This window comes from Delphinus delphis, chromosome 15 (genome assembly GCF_949987515.2).
Source record: "Delphinus delphis chromosome 15, mDelDel1.2, whole genome shotgun sequence".
Lineage (NCBI taxonomy): Eukaryota > Metazoa > Chordata > Mammalia > Artiodactyla > Delphinidae > Delphinus > Delphinus delphis.
In genome coordinates this window covers 46105090-46113608 of record NC_082697.1, presented here as the reverse complement: position 1 = coordinate 46113608, position 8519 = coordinate 46105090, and the positions used below count along the sequence as shown (strand labels likewise).

General features: G+C 51.5%; 1 protein-coding gene across 1 annotated transcript in view; it reads right to left on the bottom strand.

Moving 5' to 3' along the window:
* Positions 1-3880: 3880 nt before the first annotated feature.
* RALGAPA2 (Ral GTPase activating protein catalytic subunit alpha 2) overlaps positions 3881-8519 on the bottom strand; it is a 281692-nt gene continuing 277053 nt past the window's right edge. Inside the window, exon 40 of the mRNA XM_060031295.1 lies at positions 3881-7059. The gene's annotated coding sequence lies outside the window, so the exon portion shown is untranslated. The remainder of the gene's footprint in view (positions 7060-8519) is intronic.

Here is an 8519-nt window from a genome sequence, read left to right as displayed (position 1 = left end):
GAACGTGTGTCCCCTGCAGTGGCAGGCAGATTCTTAACCACTGCTCCACCAGGAAAGTCCCGCAACTATTAAAAGGGTAAATTAAGGGAGGGGTGCCCATGACATATTGCAAAGCTTAAAGAGAAAACTACAGAATGATGTGTGTTGTCAAATGCTATTACGGTAAAAAAGGAAAGCCTGTGTCTTTGCATTAATCTGCAGAGAATCTGTTTACTGATCGGGGGTTTGACGGGCGGCGGGCAGATGTTTAGTTTTAGAAGGAAAAAAATATAGAACCCACGGTGTAAAGTACAAATCTGTACTTTGGCTATTTCATTAAAATCTCAATGCTGATCAGTAATCAATCTTCCTTGATTAAGAGAAGCCACGGTTTTGCATTTTCTTCCCGGCACTGCCCTCTCTTTCAGGGGAAACAGCGGCAGGCCTTCCTTTTCCCGGTGCCTAAAATGAAGATGCCACAACCTCTCTGGAGGAAGGGGATGGACGTAGCTGTTTCCAGTGGCCCATAATCAGCCATCAACATGGAGGACAAGACGAGGTGACAGTTTTTAAAGGGAGGGGGAGGTGATGCCATTCACGTGCCACCCTCGCTGGTTCCAGGTGTTGGGGGCGCGTGGCAGGGGGAGGGCTTTGCTGCGGGTGCTCTGCCTGCTGGGAGGGAGGGAGGCCTGCTGGGAGCCCCTCTGCCTGCACTTAGCCCAGCGGCCTTTTCTGAGGGAATATTGATCACAAGTGCTCACCTCTGCCATCGGAGCAGCAGAGGGCAGTCCCCGAGTATTCATGGAAAAAAGCTTTTCTTTGCCAGCCTCTATTCCGAAGCCAGAAAGATCCTTTCAGGAGCTCTAATAGCAAGCCCCTGCCCACTTCACACCCGCCCAAGAGCCACACTCCAATTTTCAGGCCCCCAGGACCCCGCTTCAAGGTGGAAGCTGGTGAGCGTGACCTCTTTATAGAAAAGATTCTCCATCAAACCTAACACGTGTCTTGCTAGAGGGTGAGGTGGGACATGTAAGTGGAAGATTGAAAATTACACCGGGACACACAGGGAACTGTATTCTTGTCCCAGACAGAATTTATTCATTTTTTTCTTTATTTCCTAAAATAATGTTAAAAATAGAATTTTGATCACATAGACAATGTCATCTGATATTTGTGCTGGGAATATTTTGGTTTGAATGTTTTAAAAAAGAATCTAGTCAGTGTTTTTATATCTGACACGGTCCAGAAGGGAGGCTGCTGAGAATTCCTAATTTTTCTTTTCTTTTTTGGCCGCAACATGCAGCTTGTGGGATCTTAGTTCCCCGACCAGGGATCGAACCTGCGCCCTCGGCAGTGAAAGCACAGAGTCCTAACCACTGGACCGCCAGGGAGAATTCCTAATTTCTCCCTTGTTCTGTAAGAGGCAGAATCTTCCAGACAAATATTTCTTACCATGACAGCTGGTTATAAATTCTCACCCCTTTCATCTCATCCAATTTAACATAGGCTAGTGGAGACTTAGGTAGCAGAAGTATTTTTCAATTAAAATGTTCACGACAAAAAGGATGTAATCTCCAATTCCAGAAAATTCTTTAATATTGCTCAGAAAGTATCACTTCAGATGATGTCATTTCAGATGCTTTTGTTGCTACTGTTGGATTGTAGTGGAGGGCGAGTTGGAGAGCATTTGATTTGGGGAAGAGTGTATTCCTATGATTATAGATGCCCCTGACGCCCTGGGGTGTCAGCTGGCCATGCTTTGTTATCTGGGGCAGGAGGTGTGGCTGGAGCTGAGTACAAAGAACCTCTGTTGTAGGTCTTGGGAGCAGGCTTCTTTCCACTGCACTCGAGGGCCACCCTAAGGGCATGTGAGGCCATTGATGTGTCTTTCCCTCCTTTCCCTTGAACTCCTGAACCTAGAACTTTTTTTCAGGAGACAATGAACAGAAAATTTTGGCCAAACTTCCCCAAGTGCTCAATGACTCTGAGGATATGTGTGTGCAGAGAGCAGAGGGTCCTTCCAGAGGGTGGCAGGCCTGCCCAGGCATCACCGCCACCAAGCTTGGGAAGCCTGCTCTCGCGCCGGTTCTTCACCAGAAGCCCACTGTTCAGATCTGAAGATGTGAGCAAATTCATCTTTCCAGAGAGGTACCATCCAGCAGTTCCTGGGGCCCCAGAGAAAGGCCAGGCCCAGCGTCCTCTTCTCTGCCCACAGGGAGGGTCTCCCAGGAAACAAGTTCCCTGGTCTTCGTTGGGCCTGGTCTGCGTGAGGACTGCCAGGTGGCTTCAGACTTGGCCTCAGGGAAATGTGCCTGGTGGCTGAAAGGAACACGAAGCTACATTTTCACGAAGCCGAAAGGAACGCGTACACTGGTTAAGAACAGCGACTGCTGCTGAGGTAAGTGTCATCAAGAAATGGGGCCCCTGCCTGGAGCCCCACTTTCCAGCTGCGGGGCTCCAGGGAGCCTGGGTTTCAACAGCTGTAGAAGGAGGTGGTGGGAGTGGAGGGATGGCCCTTCCGACTAGACAGTTGGGTCTCGGTGAGCCGGGTGCATCAGAGCACGTCCACTGGGCTCCACATTCATGACTTCCACTTTTTGATTTGAAAAATGAAAGGCAATTAAAACCATTGCCATCTATAGAAAGAAGGTGAACGATAATAGTTCCCCTTGACATACACTGTTTAACAAATCAAGTGGCCCCGATTTAGTTTATAAACAGACACAGGACCATAGCACTACCTCAGAGGTGTACAGAAGTGAACAAACATCTGCATCTAGAGAGGAGAGCGGGTGCTGCCCTGAGGCAGCCGCTCTCGGTCTCCCCAATGCCTCACACTCCCGGCCCCTCCAAGATGCACATGCGGGAGGGACTGCAGGTGAGAGCTGCCCAATGCATCTCGATGGGGCTGGTCCAAGCGCCTCAACCCCAATCCTTCTGCAGATCAGAATGCTTGGGAGGCTTGAAAAAGACAGACGATGGGTTTCTACCGAGACCTCATGATGGGAATCTAGGTGGGGGGGTTGGGTAGGACTCAGCATCTTACAAAGCCTCTGTAACGAATAAAATCATCCTGCTTCCTTTTATGAGGGACCAAGTATTAAAGGCACAACATACCTTCAAGCGAGCTCTCGCTAACAGTCAAAAGCTAAAAAAAAGCCAAATGGATTCAGGCTCTGCTCGGCTCCCAGGAAGGCAGCTGGATCCCTGTGGAGGTCACTACATGTCTCGTAAGTAACAGGTACTCAACAAATATTTGCAGATGGACGAATGGATGCGTTTTACAAAGCTTGACTGTCTAATGTCCTGGAAGTCCCCTGCTGTCCAGAGCATGGGAGTAGCTCAGGATGCTGGCAGGGGCCACCTGGCCAGGTGGTCCGAATGTGGCTGGAGTCCTGAGTTGGGGCCACAACCGGGCTTCAGCGCACCAACAGGAGGCGTTATTACATCCTTCCTACCACTTCTTCACAAGACAAACCCTCAAAGCTGGCCTCTTGCTCAGCAGGGTCAGGGACTCCAGACCTCTGGAAGGGTGGCTGGTGCAGAGGCTGCCCTGGAGAGACGGGAGCCCAGGCTGGGGCTCACTGTGGGCTTTGATACACACCTGGCTATTTAATCACGAAAACAGGAGGGACTTGGATATAGGCGATCAATGATGCTTGGTCTTGGCATTCCAGGGTATGAACCGAGAGGTCAATTTTTACATGAATACATTGGCAAACCTCCCTGTATCCATACTGGCTACGATTCTGGATACATATTAAGGCTTTGGTTCAAAAAAATGCTTTTGAACAACTTCGTCTGACAAAAATGTAAACCATCTTTTGTTAGATGCCAGGATAAACTTTATTTTCCTACAAACGATAATGAAAATAAGAGAAACGTGGCACGTGAGTACTGTGTTTCTACTTTATTAAGTCGTCACAGTAAATCAGAATTAAAGACAGAGGGCAAACTGGAGAGTCAGGTAGTGGCCATCGGTGGGCCGTGTGCTTCTCTGGGCGAGGGTCACCCCTCGCCACGGGGCACCGTGCCTGCCAAGTGGGTTACAGGCAAAGTCTACACCGATGGAGGTATAAGCCCAGGTGTGGAGCATCAGGAAAATTAAATAATAAGAGACAGCAAGATAGAAATCACATGACACCCTATAACTTAATTTACCAGGTTTATCAAATTTCATCCTCATTTACATGTACTAAATATTGTAGACCTGAAAACACAAGAAAACATTCACTTAATGTTTATGTCATACATAGGTACTGAGTGCAACTAAAACATGGTTGTTTCCTGCTGAATTTCCCTTCGGATGTGGACATTCCCCTTCAGTAGCTATGAAGGTAGCACAGTTACATCTACGACATCACAGTAAACATGAAAGCGTCCTTCAGACCTCCAGATGATACAGATAGGACAGTGAACGAAGTGGTCACACCTGAGGAAGGTCGGGAAGACGTGATTTGCATTGTCTGCCGAGCCACAGGATCTTGTTGGTAAGGCTAAGGTCCCATAAGCCGGCCTCGCTCATAGAGTCAGGCTGAAACCCCCTCCTTCCCAGCGGCCGTCGGGAACTGCAGCCTTAACCGCAGGAAGACGCTGTGACAGTCGCTTACCCGAGCTACACGTCCCCACTGCTGTCTACTTAAGGTTTTACCACTTCAAATGTCATCATTTTGTGGAATTACTATTTTTTTAAGGACAAAAACCTACTCAGTGAGACTATAGAACAACATCTTTGCTTCAGATGGAAATCAGCGTGCAGAGAAGTGAGGGGACTGGCCTGGCCCTGCCTGGAAGCCAGCAAGTCTTATCTATTTTGGGCCGCTTAGGGACACTTCTGTTTACAGATGCTGACCTACTGAAGTGACGAGTCAGCACTGTGACTCCGGTGGGGTCCCCACCGGATGAGTGATCCTCGGCAATTTTGCTGAAAGGCATTTATTACAGAAGCTCGATATTTGCTTTTCTAAGTGAAAAAAAAAAAAAAAAACTTGATCATTTCAATTTTCCACCCCAAATAACATGAACGATTCAAGTGCGTGTGAGTGCAAGCAAAACTGGTCGCTAGGGTTCCTGTCTCCCGGTTCCAAATCTCCAAACAAAAGCTGTTACTGCTAAGAGCCATAGAACTTCCGGCTGTCCTCTAGGGCCACGGGGCTGCCAAAGATCATGAGGGATTATAGGAAGGTCTACCTATTTGCTACCTAGAACCGGATTGCCCACTCCAGGTCAGGACTGGTTCCTGGAGATGAAGTGGAATCACGGTGCAAGAGTCCGGGGGGGTTCAATACGATTCTGAATCCTGACACTGACTAAATCCAAGAATTCTGCAACAGGGGTATTCTAGAGCCTGAAGGTGACACGTTCTCCCAGAAGCTAGAGCTTCCGTGGCACTCGGGAGCCCAGGCGCATGTGATGCCCTTCCCGCAGGAATGAGGTACCACGGAGCAGCGGCGAGCGTGCTGAGTCCAGAGCCACGTGGGCCAAAGCACACCAAGCAGACAGCCCACATCACTTAAGGTCGGGGAGGGGGTGCCCAGGAAGATAAGAATCGTGACAGCTGCTAACACAGCAGAAAAGGCTGTCACTTCCAGTCACCCTTTATGTTGCCACTGAGTCCCCAATAAAGCAACAGATCGGCCCCGTTTACAGGCCGGCCCAGAGCACGGCCTCTGTTTGGAATGCACCTGGTTCTCTCGGGTCCCAGCGGTGCTCGAGCTCCCCCTTTCTGTGGGCCTGGCCTCAAGTCCTACCTGCAATCCTCTGTAAAACAGAAGAACACGCTCCCTCGAGAATTAGAAGTCCCCTCCTTCCAGGAAAGCCTTTCTCCACTGTCCCCACACCAAGGCTGGCTCCCGGGTCTGCCCACCTCTCCTGCCAACGTCGGGTACCAGCCCAGCCACCTGGACCTGGGTGGTCAGGGGAAACGGCAGCTCTGCGGGAGAGTGGGCTCAGCGGGAAGGTGGCCAAGGTAGGCTGGGGGTGTGCACAGGTGAGGGCAAGAGTGGAGAGGTGGGGAAGCACCTGCACGGAGACCTTTCCAAGCCCTTAGCTGGCGGCTCCCCTGTTGAGCCCTGGGCTTACTCCGCAGATGGCCCAAGGGCCTAGATGACACGCAGAGGGCCTGCACCCAACACACCGACCCCAGCAAGAGCGCCCGGCAAGCACAGACGGAAGGTGGGGCTTGCTTGCTTTCTTTCTTTTTTTTAAAAAGATGCAACAGGCCTTCCTTGGGGAGGCAAATGGGTACAAAGTAGGGATCACACACCCTCCACTCGGGATCTGTCACCCTAAAGCTCTGTGTGTCAGGAAACGTGTGTGAGGCCCCAGCGGCAGGGCACCACAGGGCAAAGCCTTCGGAGGTGCCTGGAAGGGAGCTTTGCGGGGACAGGACCCTGTGTTTCTAGAATCACCTGAGCGCTCTGTGATAGAAGCTTCACCATCATCACCTGGAGGGCCTCCAGCAGGGCCAGGGGCAGGAAACCTCTCCCCAGTTAGCGGGCATCAGGAACCAGGTGGGATACACACAGCAACGGAGGTAAAACTTCTCCCGGGCTCGAGACTCTAGGGAAAGCCAATTTCCATGATGATGAAATTCTGGACTAACCATAAATCCTAACAGAAGAAGAATGAGCAAAATCAAGGCAGGGAACATTCCTCCAACAACCGGCCCCTCGGTGAGACATGATGGGTTTATAAATGACCGGCGGACAGAGTCAGCTGCCCCCCGCCCTCCCGGAAAGCCCGGAACCTTCTCCTTTTTCCTCTGCTAGGGCAGCCCCACCGGCGCCGCGTGACAGTGGGCGAGTCTCCGGTTGTTGCGACTTTTTCTTTTCTTCCTTCGAAGCCCAGGGTTCCTGAGATGCCACCGCCTAGTTTGAAAGTCCGATCCACAGCATTTCGGTGGGATTCCTCTTCAACTTCAGAAGACGGTGAACGGGGAGACCGGCTGAGGGCACCAGCAGGGCAGCGATGTTCCCGGAGTCTGGGTTTGGGGATTCGGGTGGGGAAGTGGGGGACTCTCAGCCGTCTCACACTCCCCGAGAGGCGCCGTGCAGGAGGCTCAGCCTGGCGGCCAGGGCCCTGGAAGGAAGCAGAGGGAGGCCCACGTGGGCACAGGTTGGAGGGAGGACATGCCACGGCCCCTGGAAGAGGGCTGGACCCCCGCCCGGAGCTGTGCGTGCAGGAGTGTTTGCTGAATGAACCCACAGACCAAGGTCTTTCTTCCCAGCCTTTGCTCTGGACTTTCCTGCAGCATAAAGGGAGCTATGAATCTTTTTGAAATTCACTGGGCCTTACCGTCCAATCTGCAATAAAGAATGAAGAGAAAAGGCACTGATGACAGTGCGGGGAACGGGGGAAGCCAAAGGAGCAGCACGGCCCAGAGTCAATGAAAGAGCAAGAAAAACTTCAGGGGTAGCTCGTGGACCGGTCGGTGTTATTATTTACACAGATCTACATGCTGGTACTTTACACCAGGAGTTAAAACTCGATTATTCCCCAAGGGGTCTGAGACAGGAGGTCAGGACTAATTGAATGCATCCAGAAGTGCCTACAGCTGTTTAGCTCCAGAGGGAAAAAGGAATGAAGCTGAAGGCTGCGTGCCCGCCGTGCCCCCAGTCCCCAGGGCTGCTCGGAGGAACCCAGGCGCCCGCTGCTGCAACACCGGGCCGCGGTTGCTGAGGCAGGTCCCCTGGGCAGTGCTTCGAGGGAGGACCGTTTCGTCACCCTCCTAATAACCTATTTTTAAACGCTGCTGGGCTGCACCCCAGCTTCCTCAAAAGCAGGCTTTCTAACCACCTCCCGACATCCTTCACTTCTGGGGCTTTGGCTACTGCCATTTCCATCATTACTGGCCTTTGAAATTAATGTACGCAGTGACCTTATTCACAGCATCTTCTGTCATTTTCGGATCTGACCTCATTGTTTCCAGGGAGTGCCTCTGGAATCAATACCTGCAAACACGCCTGGAGCCAAGGAGACCACCTTCCCCGGTGCTGTTCCGAAATTCAGCTTTAAGGTCCCCCAGCCCGGGCTTCTGTCTCCTCCCTCTGGTCCCAGGAAGGTCGCGGCAGAGACAAGAGTTGTGGGTCTCTCTCCTGCTGTTTTTGTCTTTGAAAACAGGCTGCTTTCGCTAAAAGCAGCAGAGCTGTACTGCCATCAGAGGTGGAGGCAGTGTTGGTTACATCGGCCCATCGCCCTGGAGCCAGAGGTGGGCATCACATCAGCATGTAGTCCAGGGGAGCGGGCCGCAGGGCGAACAGCCCTGACTGAATCCCAGGTACGATTCTAGTTTGAATACCTTCACTTCGAATTGTGTAAGACTTCACGTTATTAACTAGGCACCACCCCACCCACTTTGGAATCAGATAGGTTGGGAGAGGGACCCCCCTTCCCAAAAAAAAGCAAGTAAATGAAAGAGATAAAGTGATGTTCAAAGACCTGATATTAAGTGAGAGTACTTCTGGGCCAGAAGGGAAACATTTAACCCTCCACCCCTACCAGGGAGGCAGGAGGGGGCCTCTCTCGGTCCTGCACTGCGG